At 36.0% G+C, this 23,822-nt stretch overlaps 1 long non-coding RNA gene across 1 annotated transcript; it reads left to right on the top strand.

The window, feature by feature from the left end:
- The first annotated feature begins 228 nt into the window (after positions 1 to 228).
- On the top strand, positions 229 to 23,761 carry LOC145029344 (uncharacterized). The gene is made up of 3 exons (XR_013676484.1): positions 229 to 1,144; positions 22,901 to 22,971; positions 23,642 to 23,761. It is a non-coding gene; the product is annotated as an uncharacterized LOC145029344 (long non-coding RNA).
- Positions 23,762 to 23,822: the final 61 nt, after the last annotated feature.

The raw sequence follows: 23,822 nt of genomic DNA, 5'->3' as shown, positions 1-23,822 counted from the left end.
TTATCAAGATTTACAAGATCTCCTATTTAACCAAAGAATATTTACGAAATCTGATGAATAATCAAACGATTTTTTTAACTTACATACAAAACTAAACGATATACTTTTATTAAACCCAATGAAAATGTATTATATTTAATTGGAGATATGGAGTATCGCTTTATTCAAATATATATACATATATATAAGCAGGGGGAAAGGAATCAATATCTTCCAAACACTCCCAGACAAACAAGCTTCAGAAGAGAAAAGCAACCTTTCCTTTACAACCCCAGAAAAACAACAATAGTAGATTTGAAACCAGAACCACCATCCACCGGCCACCACCACCCTTCGATGAGAGAGAGAAAGAGGGAGGGAGGGAGAGAGAGAGAGAGAGAGAGAGAGAGAGAGAGAGAGAGAGGATTACATTCTCCCTCTCTATATATATATCTGTATATACATATATGTAGCATGCAAACTAAAGGGTGGATCTTTATTTGGTGAAACTTCAACCCCACATCCTTATTTCTTTCTATCTTCCAGTGTTTCATCTTAAAAACCACTCTTTTTGTATCTTCCCACCATTTTTGCTAATCTGTTTGCCATTTCTCGAACCCCTTTTCATGAAATATAGATAAAAGTTCAGTCTTGATTTGATCTTTCGAATCTCAGTTCATGAAGTCATACACATGCCACTCGATGGATTCATCTTCTTGGATGTTATCATATGCTTTCAAGGTTGAGTTTTTGAGGTAAAACACCTTTAATTACACGTAGAGACATACACGATGAGTGTAAGTATATGCCTGGCTCCCTGTATGCCATTTTCAGAGCCCATCGGTTTCTACAATGGCCTCCGTGGATGGCGTATGAGGAGCCAAGCATATTTCCCATCTTGTTTCTTTCTACTACGACTCTTTTCTTACATTTTCTATACATATCAAGGCGATTTATGTCATTTCATATGTCTCAGAGACTCAAAACCTGAACTTTTTGCAATTTATAGGGACTAGTGATTAATTAATTGCCTATATGTATACTTTTCTTTCTTCTTGATATGTGAAATTTCGTAGAGGTTGAAGGGTAGCATTGTGAATTCATCAAAGATGCGTGTTTAGTTACATCTTTGTTCTCCATAGCTAGCTAATGGAAACCCTCTCAGGTAGAATTTCTTCAACTTTCTTGATCATCTTCGTCACCATTTCTATTTTAGGGTTTTCATTGTTACACAATAATTAAGGAATTGCTTTCTAAACTTTACTTTCCATGATGTGATGTTTTTTTCTTGAATTTGGACATGGCCAAAGATTCCAAGAATGTTGATAGTAACACAACACAACACAATTAAACCCTGACTAATTCAAAAATCCTTTCAATGACTTATGTATTTAAACCTTTTATGTCTTCTATCCCACAACAAAACACACAGCATTACTTCTATACACCTTTTGGCACCATAAAGAACTATCAAAAGTACTTGTTAAAAAATTGATTGAAATTTTATGTGCATAATTCAAAGGTTTTGAGTAAAACTACGGTTTGTGATTACCAGGTCTATATACATCAATGGATATATAATATAAGGGTCAAAATTTCACTTCTTGAATGTAGCATATGCTGGTTCTTTTAGCTTTTTGTTTGCTAAAGATATACGTTTATGGAGTGTTAGCTAGGGCTTTATCATATTTGATCATTAGTTATTTTGACCAAAACCCTAGATAAGAATAATTGATCAACGATCTTTTTTTGATGATTTACACCCTTATGTGTCTTATATCCAACAATTAATACAAATCATGAATTACAACATATATACAACACCCCTATCTCACATGATCTAACAAAAAGATGTGTTCAGATGTTCAGAAACCTTTTCTTGTTGAAAATGTCTAGGGAACTAGGGATTCAATTGAACAATCCGTTAATGTCATTTTTAGAATGACAAGACATCCCATAACTGAAGCTTGTGAGACTTGAAATTAATAATACAACTCCCTTTGAAATAATTAATTCATAAATGATTACCACTAAACCATCTTGATAGTGAACCCATAACACAAACCACACACCACACCCTATATATGTTTGTTTTGGGTCCATAAGCGTACTATTCTGTAAGTGCTAATTATAAAAAGAATATGTATAAAAAAGATACATATATAGGGAGGATTTGTGTAATTAGAATTCGTATTGTCCGCTTCATTTTATTAATAAATCATATTATGTATAATTAAATACATAACGTGACCTACATTATCGAAATATAGAGGACTTCCAAAGTTTTTGTATTTATCATTGATCGATTCTATTATGTGCATTTGTACCTCTTCTTGTTAATTAGCAAATGTACTTGTGGATTTTTTTAATAAGAAAAGAACGTAGTATTTTTATTGTAACCAAAGGAGTGTGGAAGCTAAGATATAGCATTGCAAATTTGCAACATCGTTCCGGATTAAAGTTGATGTTGGTACTTTATCCTTCGGGTTTCACTTATAATTTGTTGTCTTGTTTTATTTGAGACAAAATCTTGAATCCCAATAAAATGATCCATTTTGTTTTGTTTGGCTCCGTCTAAGTACAGTATGTTTTCTGGTTGGTTTATGTAGACAAAATAATTAGACAAATACATATATAATTATTAGTGTTTGACTGGTCAATAACCATCAAGCTACTAGCATAGTGGTCAAGAAAAGATTGTCTCTAATACCTAGGCATGTGTAGCTTAAACTGAACCAGATGTATGATAATAGGAACATCTGCCATCGAAAGAGAGAGCTTGTTGTTTTAGACTAGCTAGGGTTTTCTTCCTACGGCCATGGCTACTGTTTCACGTGCTCTCTCTCTCTCTCTAGAATGCACATAGTGAAGGTGTAGTGTGTGTGTTTCCTTTTTGATGTTAATAATGGGGGGGGGGCAGGGGAGTACTCATGATGAGAAATATGGGTCCTGGTGAAAGTAAGGCTAACAGGGAATGTGTTTGAGCAGAAAGAGAAAAGCAGAAATTAAGAGAATCTCTCTCTCTCTCTCTCTCTCTCTCTCTCTCTCTCTCTCTCTCTCTCTCTCTCTCTCTCTCTCTCTCTCTCTCTCTCTCTCTCTCTCTCTCTCTCTCTCTCTCTCTCTCTCTCATGTAATCAACTCGATCAGAAATATATTTGTTAACAAAGGTTGTAAGTTCGTTTAAATTAAATGAAAGAAATGGTATACATGAAATATAGTTGTAAAAAAATAATTAATTGAATGGGAACGGGAGAGGAGATGAGCGGAGAAGCCAAATGACGAAGGGAGCAGGTGGACCACTTCCACTTGTTATTAGGGTTTCTTTTGCTTCTTGTTGAAGGACCCTTCGTGATAACTTTTAGGCCATTTTCTATCTCTAATTCTAATTGGTCAGTGAAGTCCATCTATGGGATAATTTAGATGAATTTCAATTCCTTTTATTTTTGTTGCAATATACTAGTAGTATATATATAACTCTTTTTAAATAGGGAGTTTGATTCCATCACAACATATATACATAATAAATAAATAAATAAATAATTATATATTATATAGATTCTTTAAAACATAAATTATTATAAAAAATATTTAACTTATACGTAATATTCTCATTTTAATAAACAGAAGAAACATAATATTTTATTGGGACTTGATAAATAAATGAGCGAATATATTTGTTTAATTGTATATTTATAACATTTTATTTTTTATTGTATAAGTAAGTATATAATTATTTTTATTTTGAAAAACCAATCAAATATTAAAAATTAACTAATGAAGAATAGTTAAAACCAAAAGTTCAAAGTTCTGAAAATTCTAAGAGCTTGGAAAACCTATTTAAAATAGTTTCTAAATTAAGTGTTTTGTTTAAAATAAAAACTAAAATCTTTTATTTTGGATTTTTTTTTTTTTAAATTTGAGCTTTTTTAGCTGTTAAAAGCGTATATAAAACCTCTCAAAAGTCCATTACCTAAGACACCCTACTTATAACAAATTACAAAATACAAGTCTTGTCTAATTAAACATGGACATTTTAAGTAAATCTAACTAACTCATTCGAAATTCTGAATATATATCAGAAATAGAACTTAGAAAACCAAGAAATTAACATTGTTAAAATAAAATGAAACAAAAAAAAATAAATTACATGTCGTCACACCCATAAACACGATAACAATTTAAAGCATAAAATTCAAAATTTTGGTTAGAAATCCAAAAAAATAAAAAGGTTACTGTAAACTCAAACAAAATAAATTACACATCTTCGCACCCATAAAGACAGTGTTAAGATCTCTTCTTATTAAGACATATATACTAGCTTGGAAAGCCTATCCAATTATATGCAAGAAGATAACATTGTAGACTTAGTTTTTTTAATAAAAAATATGTTGTAAAAAATCTACTAGTTTACATATACCAGTGTTTAAGATACCTTCTTTATAATATGATAGTTTTTTTAATGTAATATTAGAATATAAAAACTAAAGGTAATTTGTTCTTCTTTAGTTTAACCCAAAGATATGATTCATTAAGTTCATATATTATAATACGTACTCTAATTTTCATTGACACAAAATATGAAACCAACCAAACCAACTGAGTTTAGTTAGTGCATAAACCGACTTGCTCATATATGCCGTATTTAATACATTTAATCTTACTTAAAAAGATGTCATAAATGGCTCCGTAAACTAATACTCAACTTTCATTTTTGGTCTTTTAACAAAACTTTTCCTCGTGTTGTTATCCCTGATCGAAGCTTCTTTACACTAAATGGTCACCATCTTCCTCTTCACGTACTATTTTTACCACCACGTATATTTAACCATTGAATACCATAAGTATTCGTATACATAAACATGTGCATGGAGCGGAGCATCAACACAGAAATTGAATCATGAGTGATGTATAAACATGCATAACTTGATCAACCTTGAATGATCGGATAGATGGGGTTCGGATTAGCGTTACCATATATAAAAAGACAAAATAATGATGTTACAGAAGTATTACAAATTTACAAACAAATATAATGATCTTCTGCATACTTTTATTCATGGTCCATGTAGAAGTGCATAGGCAACTAATCTTTTCATATAAATTAAGCGTGTAAAGTTGACACGTATACGTAATTATACGTACGTGCTGATAATAATTGTGTCAAACTTATAAGAAAAGAGAGTGTGGTTAAATAAAAATTAAAGAATGAAAATATAATCAATCTTTGTCCTCTAATAACGATAATAGAGATGGCAAAAATATCCGCACTTGATGCTCTACATAGAGTTGACCAGATAAATTTTCAAATTGACCGCGGATGAGGGGTACCCTCGATCACATCTTTGAATACGAACCCGAAAATGCGAAATTTGCCCCAATAGATACACAATTTTACAATATATTTATCTTTATAAAATTTATAATATATATTATCCAAATTAATATAATTTAAGAAAGATCAACATTCTTACAAACATATATAACCTTTATATATATATATATATATATATATATATATATATATATATATATATATATATATATATATATATATATATATATATATATATATATATATATATATATATATATATATATATATATATATACACAGTTTTTTTAGTACCAAAAGATTTGTGAAAAGTTACGAACTCATGATCAACTTATCATTTTTCAATACAAAAAACATAAATCTTTTTAAAATTGTGCGTTTAAGTTATATCTTGGCTCCCTAAAAAAAATTTGATGATTTTTTTTTTGGTTTTTTTGTATAAATGTGATGAGCATAATCAACAGTTATACGGACGATTAATAAGCATAATCAACAGTCACATGGTTGTTGATTGTGTACATCCGCAATACATATGACTGTTGATTGTGTTCATCAGCGGTCCGTACAAGTATTGATTGTACATACATACAAATTTCAAAAATAAATAAAAAAAATTGTCAAATCTTTATTTTTTTTTTATTTGAGCTATATATGGCTTACGCACCATTTGGAAAAGATTAATGTTTTTTTATTAAAAAATGATGAGTTGATTATGAGTTCACAAGTTCATATGTTTTTTTTAATTCTCATAGTAATTCAGCCATATATATATATATATATATATATATATATATATATATATATATATATATATATATATATATTCAAAGAGTAACCTTTCAATTTTCAACCAATTAATTATAAATATTCAAGATTTGTTAACATATATCTTATAATCTTACTATTATTAAGTACTCAAATTAATATAGTACAAGTTTTGCATATCAAGTAAAGGATAGTCGAATATTTTTTAAATAAATGATTTTTCATGTTCCTATAACTAAATGCACTTACTACTAATGACTTTTTATTTTTCTCTCATTTTTTCATCTTGTAGCCATAATAGTAGTATATAAGTAAGACTTTATTACAAAAAACATTCATGGTGGATTAAGGTGTTTAAGGTTCTTATTAAATTGGTATAATGTTCAAGAATAAAAGTAAAATTTGTTTTGGGTTGTCCTCATAACTATGAAATGGTATGGATTGATTAGAAGAGAGAAATATATGATTTATCAATAAATTATATGATTAATATATTAACTAGAAGTAATAATAATTAATTAAGAATTAATCAGAATTAATTATGGATTAATAAAAATAATTAAAGTTACAATGGTTGAGCTGTAATTGTTCAGGATACACCATCATTATAATAGACGTCTGTTTCAAATCGACTCAACGCTTGCTCTATAGAGAGTCCTACGTCGTCATTCGACGTGAATTGGCGTGGTTGTAACAACATAATTTTTCAAACCAAAATTTTCATTTTTAATATTCATAAAACACATGTCTCAACATTAATTCTCGAAAATCAATACAAGTTTTCAAACAATTGTCTAAATCCAGGATCCACAAACATAACTCCAAATCTCGAGTGTGTGTACAATCACGCTGGTGCCTTCTAATGATCCTCCAGGGTACCTGAAACACATAACACATAACACGGTAAGCACGAATGCTTAATGAGTTCCCCAAAATACCACATACAATAATTTGCCACTCGAGGCTATACTCTGTACAACCCTTTGGTCGGTGTGTCTCAGCAGGACCCTCCAGTCCCGTAGCTCGTTGGACCCTCTAGTTTGGTCTAGCTCGTTGTGTAACACTGTAAATTTCAAGACAAAATTTTCATTTAAAATAATCATTTTAATTTTTAGAAACACTTGTTTAGAATCTCATTCATAGTCGATTTACAAAACATGACTCCATTTTCACTTGCATAGAAAACCAGGATCCTCCAAAATATGACTCTTTCTCTGGTGTATACAATCAAGCCGGTGCCGTCCCGTGATACTGAAAGAAACCTGAAAAACATCACACAAAACAATGTAAGCACGAAGCTTAGTGAGTTCCCCAAAATACCAGACATAACACATATTAGCCACTCGAGGCTATAACTCTATGGGTCCGTGCACCCAAACTCTGTGAACCCTCGGGTTCTAACTCTAGGAACCTTCCGGTTCCAACTCTATAAACATGCACAGCATAAATCACATAGAAGTAATGCAGTACAACACATCATGTACATATAGCATTCAAATACTCTGATCACATAAATCTGGTTACCTACTCAAGGTAAAGTATAGTGAGAAGACTCACCTGGCAAGCAGAAAGCAGATATCCCCACACTTGAATCTCGAACTCGCCACCGCCTAACATGTAAGGCAAATACTCTCATGAATATAAATCTCGAGGCTAGAATGAATCCTCTCATAACACCCTCTTATGGGTAAAAGACTATTTTACCTCTCTCTTGGCCCAAAGGCCACATCGCTGACCAAACCCTAAAAGTCAACGGCCAACCCTTGGTCGAAATCAAAGTCCTCAGTCTAAGTCAACCCCTGACTGGCCCTACTCGCCGAGTCAACCCTGTGACTCATCGAGTTCCCATAATCAGAACTTCACTCAATCTGCGACCTAACTCGCCGAGTCACCCCGAGACTCGCCGAGTCCAACAACTCTGAGTCCACTCGCACACGACTCACCGAGTCATCCCTCGACTCACCGATTCTCGACTCAACTAGAGAATATTTGGGACTCTTCGACAAGACTCGTCGAGTCCAAGAACAGACTCGCCGAGTCTACGACTATCTTCAACCTACTCACCGAGTTGTTCATACAACTCGCCGAGTTCCAGGCCATCTTCATCCAACTCGTCGAGTCCACCCATGTGACTCGCCGAGTACCACCGGTCAGAATACATTCCGAAGCATTCCAGGCCATGCAACTGCTCCAAAACATAGATCTAGTCTCCTACCACTCATCCATCACGTAAAGTGGCAAACTTTACGTGAATCCAAAGAGATCTAAGTCGTTTGCACATTGGGCTAGGGTTTGGGACATGTAAGCTTCACTAAACACTCCAACACAGGGACTTTCATGCTCTCTGATTCTTCTCCCCTCCAGATCTGAGGTAGCAACCTCAGATCTAACCTCTAGACTTCCCATTTCATCCATAGACAATTTCTCACAAACCCCAAAATGAAGAAACAACATAACAACAGGTCAATAACGAGATATTACCTCTAAGTGATGCCCCAACTGCAATGCAATTCGAATCCAAGCAAACCCCTTGCTCCAAGCCTTCAATCTTCCCAAAATTCCATCAACCATTACTTCTCCAAGCTCCAATCCACTCAACAATGGTGCTTCTCCGTGATTTAGGGTTTTCTGGGGCTCAAGGGGTGATAAGGAGGCTGGGAGGAAAACATAGTGATCTTTATATAAGGCTCAATCCCGAGAATTAGGGTTTTCTCCACTCAGCGCCTACTCGCCGAGTCCATTATACTGACTCGCCGAGTCGGCCACTTAACACGCGACCAAATCGTGACTCTACTCGCCGAGTCCGCACATGGACTCGTCGAGTCACTCTTTCCCAATTTACTCTTTTAGCCCTTCAACTCTACTCTTGATATTTCGGGATGTTACACGTTGGACCCTCCGGTCCGAACAGAATGGCACATAGCATATATATAATCACAATACACATAACTTCAAACAAACACATATGACCTTCTGGTCCACATATAGATACCACCCTAGGTAATGTATAGTGAGAGGACTCACCTCGGGTAAACTCAAATGATCTCGAACTCATAACACTGATCTAGCCTCCGCCTAATCACATACATAAATGATCTCTAATTAATAATGGCTTTCAAAGGCTTGACTAATTCCTTCCTATGCTCTCTCAGAAGGGTAAAAGACCATTCTACCCCTCCAATGGTCCAAAAGTCCACTTGTTGACTAAACCCTAAAAGTTAACGAAAGTCAACCCTAAGGAGTACGCAGCATGTACCAAGTTCCTACGCTGGGCGTACTCGACTACTATGCTGATACCGGGCTGGTTGAACCCTACACTCCGTGTACTGGGATTTACGCTCAGCGTACGTCCTAATTTTACTATCATCTCACTTTTGGTCTTAATCAGTTAAGAACTTGGCTCAAAATACAGATCCAGACCTTGTACAGCCTCCTAATCCATAAATTCGAAGACTTTACGCCTTTGCATGGTTGTAAAGGTCATCATCATCCAAAACTCACAACTTCCTTCACTAAAGAGCTTATAACTGATGCATGGCTCACTCCTAACATCCAAGATAGGATTTTTATGGATCTATAACACTTTATACACTGAATAAGGACAGATCAAGTTCTATGGATCTCCTTTGCTCATAAAGTCTCCACCTTTGGGACAAAAACTCTAGAAATGACCCATAATGCACAAATCAAAAAGATTGAGAAAGCTTTGAGCTTTTTACTTCTAACTGATGCTCCAACCTCTGAAAAGCTCAGATCCAAGGCTTGCACTCCAACTTTAGCTTCTTCAGTGACACCTTCTTCTCTTCAAAGGCACATAAGAACACTATCAAGCTCAAACACACACACACACACAAGATTTGGGCGAGGGTTTGGCACACTTATGGTTTTGCTCTATGGAAATAGTGGCTAAAAGTGAGGCCAAAACGTTTCATATATAGGGCTCACCCCCACAATTAGGATTTCCATCTGAACCTAGTACGCCCAGCGTACACTATGGTACGCCCATCATACTGGGTAGACTCCGCGTCAAGAACACGCTCATGAGTACGCGCAGCGTACTCTCCCTTACGCCTAGCGTACTCAAAAGCCAAACTTTTCTTTCAAAGACTAATTTTGACAAGTTGGGAAAACAAAAGGATCAAAGGAATATACCTGCATTCCGGGATGTTATAGTGGTCCTCACCACACCAAATTTATATGTTATGAAAACCCACCGCCTTAACCGACTGATGAACGAAACCCTCGTCACTCATAACGATTATCCGACCCAGACCTTATAAATGCCTTTTGTATTCTAAACCCCAAAGTAATCATGAGAAGAGTACTATGACTTCCGAAACCTTGCCGACATATATCCAACAGATCTTCCAGAACCATCACTCATCCGACAGGTCAAGTTCAAGCATAGAGACTAACATGAATCTACATTCAAGAGATAGTCCGTCTGCATGGTGTGCCTGTGTTCATTATCTCCGATCGGATAGCAGATTCACCTCAAGATTTTGGGAGTCACTATAGAAGGATCTTGGAACTAAGCTAGATATGAGCACAATTTACCATCCACAAACCAATAGGCAGAATGAGAAGACCATTCAGACCTTGGAAGACTTGTTAAGAGCATATGTTATAGACTTTGGAAAATAATGGGACACCCATTTACCAATGGTTGAGTTCTCCCACAACAACAACTATCATACCATTATTAAGGTTGCACTGTTTGAAGCTCTCTATGGCCGTAAGTGCAAATCCTCTCTATTTTGGACTGAGGTGGATGACACGCAACTAGCTAGAGACCAAGTCCCTCATAGCTCTCTCATTGACCCAGAAGTCATTCGTAAAACCACAGAAAAGATCGTAACGATTCGAGATCAATTAAAAGCTTCAAGAAATAGACAAAAGAGCTACACCGATAAGAGACGAAAACCTTTGGAGGTCCAGGTTGGTGACCGTGTTCTATTGTTGGTCTCACCCTGGAAAGGAATGATACGTTTTGGAAAACTTGGGAAGTTGAATCCGAATTACATAGAACCATTCGAGATCCTCGCTAGGATTGGTCTCATAGCTTACAAAACTTTGCTTACCCCAAGAGCTTAGCATCATTCATCCTGTCTTCCACATGTCGAACCTTAAAAAGTGTCTATCCGACGAAACACTTGTGACCCCCCCCCCCCCTTGTTGAGATTGAGATCAACGAGAACCTCAATTGCATGGAAGAACCAGTTGAAATCACTGATCGAGAAGTCAAACGAACGAAACAAAGTTGCATACCAATAGTGAAGGTCCGCTAGAATGCTAAGCGGGGACCTGAGTTCACTTGGGAACGAGAAGATTCATCGTAATAGAAGTACCCTCATCTTTTCCGATTCCGTGATTTGCAGTCTATGTTAGAATTTCGGGACGAAATTCCCTCTATCGAGGGGATGATGTGACAACCTAAACCTTTTTCCATTAACGTTAACCCAATTTTGATAATTAATTTTGAATTTTATTTAGTTCCGTCAAAATTCCTATGGTTTGGAAAATCATTTAAGTTATATATATATATATATATATATATATATATATATATATATATATATATATATATATATATATATATGATTCGTAACCAAAAATTGCACGAAAAACCCGAGTTTCCTTCGAAAAATCAACAGTTTCCAGCCTGACTGGTGTTCACGGTCGTAAACCCGTTAACGGCTGTAAACTAGTTCATGGCTGGTGGACCCGACCATGAACCCCCTATATATACGTCATTCATACCCTCATTTACACTTTTCTGGCAAAAAACTCCCTCATTCTCTCTCTAACCTCTCAACTGCAAACACCAAAATACCCTCTTTTCTTCCAAAAATCATCAAGAATCACCTTTGGGCGTTATTGTGGAGTATCTAAAACACGTTTTTCTTGGACCAAGCATCGTTGTTCTTGAGTTCACAGCCGAGAATCCTTTAAATCTTCAAACCTTCAAGTGTCGCAAACCGTTCACTACCATGAACCCTTCAAAAATTCATATTTCCTTCGAGAACACCGTTCACTGCTGTAAACCCTTCAAGGGGCTGTTCACGGCCGAAAACAGTTCATGGCCGCAAACCCTCCCCAAGTGGTGAACTTGACTGAAAACCCACTTTTTCCAATTCAATCGAGTCCCGGTAACATTCTTACACCAAAAGCAAGTGTTTTTCCAACACTATAAATAGTGGTTTTGCTAATAAAATGCATATATGTATTTAATTGATATTAGGATCCCGTTAAGTGCCGCGTACATCAACTCGAGGGTCTTCATTCCTAGTTTCATGGTCCGTTCACGCAACAACCAGTGAGTTCATACCCCTATGCTTTTATCATTTTTTAATGTTTTCAGGGGGAGAATACAAGCCGGATACAAATGATTTTGCAAAAAGATTTCAACACACTTAAAACTGATGCAAATATTATAACCATACGGTTTCCAGATCTGTATAAAATATTTAGATATTTTTCTCCCTGTTGTAACTCGCTGAGCATAAGGGACGTTTTCAACTTATAAGCATAATTGCTTAGTTTTTCCGACCATTACATAAATCAAGTACATAACATACATACAAACTATAATATGTATAGTTTGGGAATTTAATACACGATTTTACATATACGGGCACATAGATATAGGAAACCATTCATTGTTAGCAGTTAGCAAAGGAGTCAACTTATCATTTTTCAATACAAAAAACATAAATCTTTTTAAAATTTTACATATACGGGCACATAGATATGCAGGGTCCACTTAGACATTCAGAGTCAGGCTCTTCATCATGAAGTGATTGAGATCGGTGACAAACCAGAACCAAGGAGAAACGAAGACCCAATAAACCTACTGAGAACCGAAACACCATAGGGGTGTCTAAAGACAACAGATCTTCACAAGAATGAACTAGAAAGAAAGTAGGAGGCACAGAGAATAGAGGAAACCACTCTCGAATCATGCACAGAAACCGAACACTTTATACGTCACACTAATACCTAATAAAATATTATAACTTAGTGAGTTAGTGATTACACTGATCGCACTATGTGTCAGGATTGTCGCCTCTTTTCTTGCAATTATTATCAGTAAACCAGGTCACAGAAATTCATTCAAGAGTAGTCGCTTCAAATTCAAAAGTCTATTTCATATAGACTTCCTTTATGGATGGTTATCAGAATACTATAGAAGTCGGATCATGATACTCTCGGAAACCGGTATAACTTAGTTTAAATAACACTCTTGCAATACACACTTCCATAGAATACACTTCAGAAATGTTGTCAGAAACATTCAGGATAGTCCATCAAGGCGTGAAATTTTATAAGTATATATAAAATTTTGAAATACAGCTACCGATGACCATCGTTACTCACAAGATCATTTCTTGTCATGCCATAGAACCATGTCTTCACAAAAAGGTAACCGACCAACTAGCAAGATGCCAATTCAACAGATAGGCTCTGCTACATTTCAGGCTGCGGTCACAGCCGCCGTGACAACTGTCATGGAACAATTCAATGCTAACAACCCATACGAGAATGGAAGCAGTTTCAACAATTCAAACCGCAGTAACACAAAAGGAAACCGACAAGGACCTAGCCATAACGATACTCCAGCTCAAAAAACCTAAGAGTAACTAACGAAATTTCTAGAACAAAAAGGAGCACAAGTTATCTCAAAGACTTGGCAAGAGACAACAACCTGTGACAACCCCTACAGCCACAATATCTGCCACTCCAGCACCAATACCAGTATGGTAATATGCTGGAAATCTACCGTATTGCAAGAAATGAAATTTCCACCACTTAGGAAAATACCCCAAATTGCGATGTAAGAACTGCAACAGACAAGGATACCACTCGTTTCTGCAGGATACCGGAACAACCAACTACTCAAGTCCTCGATGTTGGTTTAGGCCAGGTCTGTTATAAGTGTGGCGAATCTGGACATTTTAAAAGAGGTTATCCAAAGACTATAATTAACAAAGAAGCTTGTTTCTGTGGGACTCCGACTCAACACATCACTTCAAATATTGATGCTAGTATAATCAAAGTATGACATGGATGTGGTGAAATGGGCATTTCAAGAGAGACTGTCCGACGGAGAGAAATGACGGAGGAGTAGTAGGAATGTAACGGCATGACATATAAGAGCAACGAGGACCCCCCCCACCCTCCCCTTTTGAGAATTTGATACATCTTCTAAATAAAAATTTCTTTGAGGAATGATTTATATTCATATTAAAATTCGGGGAAATTAAAAAGTAATTATAAATAACTCACTCGTCCGAACAAGTCATGACACTTATAAGAGAACTAAAAATCAGTGCAGGAGAGCTATGATGGCTTAGTACGTACATCAAGGTTATGCATAGCTAAGATTTTGCAGAATTAGAGTGAGTGATTCCGCCTTAATTCTTGTTCCTTGTATGGTTGTGGATTTAGGGCAAATTCACTCAGTCAACCGTCTTATTCATCTTAATTATACATGATTTGTATATTCCAAGCGATCATAGAGGTACCGAGAAGGATCATAATATAAAGTATCATCACTAGTCATTATACGCTATAAAGCCTACACATAATGCATTCTCGAGCACACTCGGGATACACCATCATTATAATAAAGGTCTCTTTCAAATCGACTCGACACTTGTTCTACAGAGAGTCCTACGTCGTCATTCGACATGAATTGGTATGGTCCTCACTACACCAAGTTCATATGTTACGAAAACCCACCGCCTTAACCGATTGATGAACGAAACCTTTGTCACTCATAGCGATTATCCAACCCAAACCACAGAAATGCCTTTTGTATTCTAAACCACAAAGTACTCAGGAGAGGAGTACTATGACTTCTGAAACCTTACTGACGTATATCCAGTAGATCTTCCAGAACCACTACTCGTCTGACAGGTCAAGTTCAAGCAGAGGGACTAACATGAATCTACATTTAAGAGATAGTCCATCTGCATGGTGTGCCTGTGTTCATTATCTCCGATCGGGATAGCAGATTCGCCTCGAGATTTTGGCAGTCACTACAGAAGGCTCTTGGAACTAAGCTAGATATAAGCACAACTTACCATCCACAAACTAATGGGCAGAATAAGAGGACCATTCATACCTTGGAATACTTGTTAATATCATGTGTTATAGACTTTGGAAAATAGTGGGACACCCATTTACCATTTGTCGAGTTCTCCTACAACAACAACTATCATACTAGTATCATGGTTGCACCGTTTGAAGCTCTCTATGGCCGTAAGTGCAAATCCTCTCTGTTTTGAACTGAGATGGATGACACGCAACTAGCGAGAGATCAAGTTCCTGATAGCTCTCTCACTGACCTAAAAGTCATCCGTGAAACCACAGAAAAGATCGTACAGATTCGAGATCGATTAAAAGCTTCAAGAAATAAACAAAATAGCTACACCGATAAGAGACGAAAACCTTTGGAGTTCCAGGTTAGTGACCGTGTTCTATTGATGGTCTCACCCTGGAAAGGCATGATATGTTTTGGAAAGCATGGGAAGTTGAATCTGAAATACATAGAACCATTCGAGATCCTCGCTAGGATCCCTCCCGTATCTTACAAAACTTCGCTTACCCCAAGTGCTTAGCATGATTCATCCTGTCTTCCACATGTCGAACCTTAAAAAGTGTCTATCTGATGAAACACTTGTGACCCCCCCCCCCCCCCACCATGTTGAGATCGAGATCAACGAGAACCTCAATTGCATGGAAGAACCAGTTGAAATCATGGATCGGGAAGTCAAACGACCGAAACAAAGTTCCATACCAATAGTGAAGGTCCGTTGGAATGATAAGCGGGGACCTGAGTTCAGTTGGGAGCGAGAAGATTCCTCGTAACAGAAGTATCCTCATCTTTCCTGAGTCCATGATTTGCAGTCTATGTTAGAATTTCGGGATGAAATTCCCTCTATCGGGGGGATGATGTGACAACCCGAACCTTTTTCTGTTAACATTAACCCGATTTCGATAATTAATTTTGAATTTTATTTAGTTCCATCAAAATTCCTATGGTTTGGAAATTCATTGAAGTTTTATATTGTAGAATTATATATATATATATATATATATATATATATATATATATATATATATATATATATATATGAGTCGGAACCAAAAATCACACGAAAAACCCGAGTTTCCTTCGAAAAATGTACAGTTTCCGGACTGATTGGTGTTCACGGCCGTGAACTCGATCACGACCGTAAACTAATTCATGTTGGATTAGTGTCTAAGCTCGTAACCATATTTGGTAAGTACATGACCCGGTTGTGCATGGTCCTTTTGGGTTGCCTTCACCAAGGCAACTTGATTGGAGAAATAATAGAGAAGGAGGTTATTATGGTTTATTGATATATTATAAGAATAATATATTAAAAGAGAAATCATATTTGTTTAATTAACATTGGTCAAGAATTAATTTTGTGATCAAAAGAAGTTAGTTGAAACAGAGGGACTGAACTGTAATTATGTGTTAGTTATAAAGTTGGGCAAGGAAATCCTATGGGATAGGGTGGACGAATTCAAGGGATAAAGGCCTTAGAATTCGTCCGTGATAAGGGTTCTAGAATTATCCTATGGGCTGCTTGGTGGGCAAGTAACTAGATAAGGATAAGGATTGAAACCCTAATTCATACACCTATATAAAGGACCTTGGCATTAGAAATTCGGCCACTTGATCCCTATAGTTCCTAGAGCCAAATTTCACCTCTCTCCTCTCTCTCTTGCTTCTTCATTTGATCTAGGTGTTTGTGAGCCATTAGAGGTACTACACTTGTGGTACATGCATTTAAAGACAAGAAGATTCAAGAAACAAGTTGTTATTACAACATAACACCAAGAGGTATGTATTGTTCTTTATGATTTTCGAAATTACTAGGAGCATGCTAGGTTTCCTTTGTGTTCATAATGTTGTATGACTAATAGTGAAAACATAGATCTGTATCTAGGGTTACATGCACACATAGGATTGTTTGTATAAAACCCATCAGTGGTATTAGAGCGTTTGGTTTTGTTTTCAATTAGTTTTATACAAAAGTATGAATTTGACATATTAGGGTTTATAGCCAATAAACCCTAAAGGCTTGATTTTCGAAATTAGGGTTCATAAACCCTAGATTTCAAAATTTTGATAGGGTTTCCCAAACCCTTTCCTTAGCCTCCAAGATTTAGAATTCTAGGGTTATTCAACCCTAGGGTTTTTCGAAATTGCCTCATCCCCAATATAAGACTCCTAAATTTTAGGTATTTGGATAATGTCATATCTTGTAATTATCCGTTTAATTGTTTAATATGGTAATTTAAGATTTTTGAATTATCTCATCCTAATTTTCGAATTTTAGGGGATTTAAGGGATTAGGTTAAATTAATTGTTTAATTTAATAAATAATCCTTCAAGATTTGAATATTCACATTAATTGTTTAATTTTGGGATAATTATTAAATCAAAGTATTAATATTAAAAATTTTAAAATTAAAAGGTTTTAAATTTTACAAATTTTAAATTTGATTAAAACCCTAGTATTTTGAAATGTTTAAAATACACCCTACACTATTATAATATTACAATATTAATATGTATATATGTATAACTTAAAATGCTAGTCTTACCGTTAGTAAGTCTCGTTCATGAAGCCGATCTATAAGGGGGTATAAGGTTATGGCCTATAAAATGGTTGTTTAATGGGTGTACGCTCTCACCCACCACTTTCTTGATTGGTGGAGGGTCGTTAGCCGAACAGGTAGGATAGGGCAAACCTTTCCTCATTAAAAGTATAATGGATTATAAAAGTAACTAAATCTTTTTACAACAATTCCCAATCTTAGTTACTTTAGAAAAAAGTGAATTGATGCAATTCCATGAAATTACACTTTGGACCCTTATTAAGACATTAGTGGAGCGTGTGTGCTTAACCGTCATGCTAATTGAGTTCTAAGCAAAGGTGGCAAAGGGTGACTCATTGTTTGTCATAGTTCAATGGAGCGTGTGTGGTTAACCGATACATCGAATAGGCAACTGTAACAATGAGAGCACCATGTACATTTGTATGGTTATCCACACCCGCTTTGCGATCCTCGGCAACCCAGTCACAAACTAGAGGGGCATATCCAGATTTAAACATGCCTTTGAAAAGTTCAATGAATCTCGAAAGAATCTAGGATTTTTCAACACATTTAAAACTTAATCTCTTTTTTCGTTTTTCATGGTGGAGAATTAGTGAATCGTCATTCACTTACCTTCAAATTATTTGCATGTTAGAATACGACATCCCTCTTCTAATTTGTAAATAATGTTGTTGGATCCTAGCCCTAATTTCTCATTTAGGTATTTAATTAGGGATTCATTTCTAATCAAACTTTTTTCCTTTTCTATTTTAAATGTCGAACGTCAACAACAATACTTCCAGCTCGAACTCCTCCGACTCGTTCTCCCTCGTGAAGTTGTGTGGGAGAGTGATATTCTACGGGTCCAACTTCAATGATTGGGTCCGTAACATCTGAATGGTCACTCGATACGAGGACAAAGAGTATGTCCTTGATGAGAAGCTGAAGGAAATCAACGTCAACACTACCTCTCCCTATGAGTTCGCTGCCTTTGAGGCCCACGAGCGTGATGCCATGAAAGTCCATTGCATCATGCTGGTGACCATGACTGCTGAACTCCAAAAGTTCTATGAGGACATCTACCCCTATGAAATGCATCAAGACTTGTTGGATCAGTACCACCAAAGCGCTAGGCAAGAAAGGTATGATATCATCACTTCAATGATCACTGCTAAAATGGGTAATAGAGAGTCCTTTACCGCTCATCTGCAAAAGATGGAGAGATATGTTGATCGCCTGGTGAAGTTAAATGTTAACTTCGATAAAGAGCTTGCAATCGAAATCATCCTTCACTCCTTGCCTCCCTGCTATAACCAGTTCAGCATGACCTACCACATGAATAAGGAAGAGGTCACCTTAAGCAAGCTTCAAGGCTTGTTAAGGACTGCTGAGAGAAATCTCAAGGATAAGTTTGTTGCACCGACTCCTACTCTCGCTGCTGCCCCTATCTTGGAAATAGGGCAAGGGAAAGGTAAGAAGAGTAAGGCTCCCTCAAAGGGCCACCATAAGGGAAAGTCCTAAGATGGTACCACTTCTAGTGGAACCAAAGTTGGTTCTGCTAAAACCAACTCTAACCCTAAGGAGGCAGAGTGCCACTACTGCCACAAGATAGGGCATTAGAAGAGAAGTTGCCCAGAATATTTGCAAGCTATCAAGGATGGAAAGATCAAGCCGTCCTTCGCAGATATTTCCACTATTAAATCTAATGATTCATCGCATGTTATTTCTTGGGTTTTTGATACAGGATGTGGTTTTCACATATGTTCTGATTTGCAGGGACTAAGAAGAAATAGGAATGTGGAGCATGGAAGAATAAATCTAATCATGGAAAACAGAAGATCGTCGCCTGTCACCAAGATTGGAGTTTATTCCTTAGTTCTTAGTAATGGATTAGGTTTACATTTACACAATTTTTGATATGCGCCAAATATGGAAAGAAACATCATTTCATTTCATGGTTTATATAGACAAGGTTTTAGATATTCATTTGATAATGAAAAGGGTTCTATTTATGTTAATCATAATAGTGTTTTATATTTTGAAGCATTGCCTTGTAATGAAATATATGAGACTGTGATGGTTGTAGATAACTTAGGAAATGATGTGTTATGTGTCGATTCTTCCAATAGTATGGATAAAGCATGCTTGTGGCATTATCGTCTTGGACATGTCAACAAGAAACGCATAGCTCAACTCCAAAAGTATGGAGTGTTGGAGTCATTCGACCTTAGGGACAATGACGTGTCCGAGTCTTGTTTACTTGGAAAGACGACCAAGTCACCCTTCATTGGCACTTATGAGAGGGATGAGGGTTTATTAAATCTCATACACACCGATGTGTGTGGGCCCTTTAGATCCACCACAAGGGATGCGAACCGCTTCTATGTGACTTTCACCAACGATTATAGCAGATATAGGTATATCTACTTAATTAAGCACAAGTCAGAAACCTTTGAAAAGTTAAAAGAATTTAAACAAGAAGTGGAGAATCAATTGGGCAGGAAAATCAAGATGCTTCGATCCAATCGAGGAGGAGAGTACATAAGTCTTGAATTCTACGACTACCTCAAGGAATACGGAATAGTTTCGCAATTGACGCCACCTAGGACACAACAGTTGAATGGTGTAGCTGAGAGGCGTAATCGAACCTTGCTAGACGTGGTTCGTTCCATGAGGAGTCGTCCTTCACTACCTATCTCATTTTGGGGGTATACCTTAGAGACTGCCGCCCATATCCTTAAATTAGTCCATATGAAGAAGGTTGCCAAAACACCTCATGAGATGTGGACAGGGAAGGCTCCATAGTTAGCACATATCAAGGTTTGGGGTTGCGAGGCTTTCGTAAGACGAGAGACTCACGACAAGCTCGAACCTCGTATTGAGCGGTGTATTTTCATCGGCTACCCGCAGAAGTCCTTTGGATATCTATTCTATAGACTGAGTGACAATGTTGTCTTCGTTGAGAGGAGAGGGGTTTTCCGAGAGAGAGAGAGAGAGAGAGAGAGAAATCATAAGCCAAGGGGATAGTGGGAGGCAAAATCGATCTTGAAGAGATTCAAGAGTCAAGCGATGAAGGAACCTCTAACGCTGGTGCTCAACCCGAGGAAGAAACTTCGGTTGAACCAATTGACGAATCATTACATCTTATAGTGTAGGCTGCTAGGGTTTCGGTCTAAACCCTAATGGATAACTTAGCCATCAAGCAGCCCAAGGAACCTTCTGGAATAAGGCCCTTAGACGAAAATATGATGATCTTTCATCATAATTTCGTTCCCCCTTAGTCCATTAGGATTCCCAGGCCAAAACTCAACTATCACACATTTGACAGTTTATGCCCCTTTATTTAATTAATCTCTTTTAGTCACCAAATTAATTCCTAATTAATTTATGACCAATACTAATTAAATAAATATGATTTATCCTTTAATATATTATTCTTATAATATATTAATAAACCATAATATCCTCTCTCTCTCCTCAAATTACCTTGTCAAGTTGCTTTGGTGAAGGCAACCCAAAAGGACCATGCATAACTGGGTCAAGTACATACCAAATATAGTTACGAACTTAGACATTAATCCAACGAGATCTTTACATAGTCGCATCATCTACACCTCCTCCGACTTCCTTTACCGATGATTCTCTTATCGAGTATGTCGATTTCCCCTAAAATCAGCATCACCGCCTCGAGACCTAGAATCAATCATTGTTCCGAATATGATTTTGTTTTTTGAAGTCTTTTTTCAATCGACTCTCATTCCCAACTTGATCAAATCCTGAGTTTCATTTCAAATGAGCTTTCCTTCCTACCGTGATAATCTTCTGATGGAATATCTATCCCAATCCTCCACAGAAGATGCACTCATTGAGTCCGTCACTGTTGAATTTACGATGATTGATATCCAAACGATGATCAACTTCAATTCCATATCATTCTTAATCAGTCGATTCAAATTTGGAATCGATTATTAGAATCGATTGTTAGTGATTATTAGAATTGATTATGCACTCAGGGTTATTCAGACGTTTCCTCTCATGCTCAGTGATGCTCTCCTTCTCTTCTCATATCTACTTTCTTCATCGATGCTGCCCTAACTATGTTTCTGGGGCGTTATCAAGCTTTCCTCTTCTTTCTGTTGACTATTGATGGATGTTATCAAGTTTTCCAAAATCAAAAGGCATATCACCTCCACACTTTAACCTTCTCTCGTTAACGTCTGATGAAAAACTCACCTCCTTCACGTCTCGCTTGGATGCCATCTTCTATATATTCATCGACCCTTCTCCGATCTTCACCTCAAATCTCCGATCTCAGCCGCCACGCCTAATCTCTGATATCCTGATAAGTCTCTTTCTTTTTCTGAATCGTGAAGTACATCTATTCCTTTTTCTGGAATGCTAATCAAAATTTTATTTTGGACATGAGATGAAGCATATCAATTTCTTTTTCGTGTGTGATTCCTGTGTGTTAAGTCACTTTCTTTTTCTGAATCATGAAGCACATTGACTTATTTTATGTTATGATTTTTCTAGAATCGATGAGCTTGTCTGTGTGATTTCTAGGTTTAGTAGAAGATGCAATGTCTCAAAAGTTTATGGAGTCTGTGTGAATATTTGTATTTGTTTTATGTGGTGCGGACGTGGACATATGAAATATGATGGAAGAAAATGTTGTTTATTTTTAATACCTGTGCAATTGTTGCAGAAAATGGTTTGTGATTTCTTTCAAGTGGACTAAATCTAGATGATTATATGTATCAATGTATGTGTGTTAAATGAATTTAGATTCTACGATTATATTTTATAGTAGGTTTCCTGATTCGGTACTAAATGCATTGGTTTATGTTCACTTAGAAACTGTAAAGCTATATTTGGTATTATGTTAATCCTACACAATTTAAACTACATAATGCTTACTTCCCATTCCCCATAAAATGTTCAATTTTTCTGAACTTGTATACGTCATGTTTTAATTGCAAAAATAATCCTAACGATGTACTTCATGTTTTTGGAAGTGAAATTTTGGATTTTGGATGCCTTCCAATGAAAGTTATGTTCTAATTTTTATGATTCATTATATAGCCTTGGTTAATATCCTTCCTTTTCTATTAGGCACCATCAATAGTATACTTATTAGTAGAGTGGATAATTGTATTATGTGCTCTTGGAGTAATCATTTAACAGATGTTATGTGCAGAAAACCCAAAAGTGGAATGCCAAAACTAGATTTTAATTGCTTTCTACCAATGCCTCAGGTAATCAATTTACATCTTTCTTTTGTGTAAGTATTAGCATCCTTGATCGTTTGGTCATGGGTTAAGTATACGAAATTGAAATGTATAATGTCACAACTATTGTCACTTTTTTTCCATGATTAGAACAACCAATAAGTTGAAATATAGCTATAATTTGCCATACATTTACAATATTTCATGATTATTATTATTCTTATTTTTTTCTGTATGTAGTTTATCATGAATATACATTAGGTTTCATCCTCAGGAAGCATATGTCCTTTTCTTTTATGCATCCATCAATGGCCATAACATGCTTCTAGAAATGATAAAATGAATATGAAGATTATCTGATATGGCTTAATCAATGGGAAATTGCTGCAAATCGTTAATGTTCTGTTTTTAGTGTCGTTTATGTGCATGCCCTTTATATATGTGGTTCATCTTACCTCAGTTTTTTGTTGTAGAATTTATTATTAAATGTCTGTAATTATTGTTATATTCAAACTCAGAATATGCTTATTATTAAGAAAATGAAACTCGATGGCAATCCACGAATTAAATGTAGTGATCCATTCCATTCCCTTGTTTCATTCCATTTCTCTCTGATTCCATTCCATTATACCAAACAGACTCTTAACTTTGTGCCTATTTTTCATAATTTGTATATATTTCCATTTTCTTATTTCAGTATAAGTAAGATTTCCCAACTTCCATGAAAGGAGTTGTGTTTATTGATTTGGGTGTAAGATACAAGATTATGCCAGAAGAGATATTACAAAGACAGATACAACTTGTTAAACAAAATTTAATGGAGGTAATTTTATTTTTATCTTTCAGAAATCAAATTCCCATCTTAGTTTTTTTCTATC

This window comes from Lactuca saligna, chromosome 2 (assembly GCF_052625555.1).
Source record: "Lactuca saligna cultivar CGN05327 chromosome 2, ASM5262555v1, whole genome shotgun sequence".
Classification (NCBI taxonomy): domain Eukaryota; kingdom Viridiplantae; phylum Streptophyta; class Magnoliopsida; order Asterales; family Asteraceae; genus Lactuca; species Lactuca saligna.
This window is presented reverse-complemented; position numbering and strand designations above follow the sequence as displayed.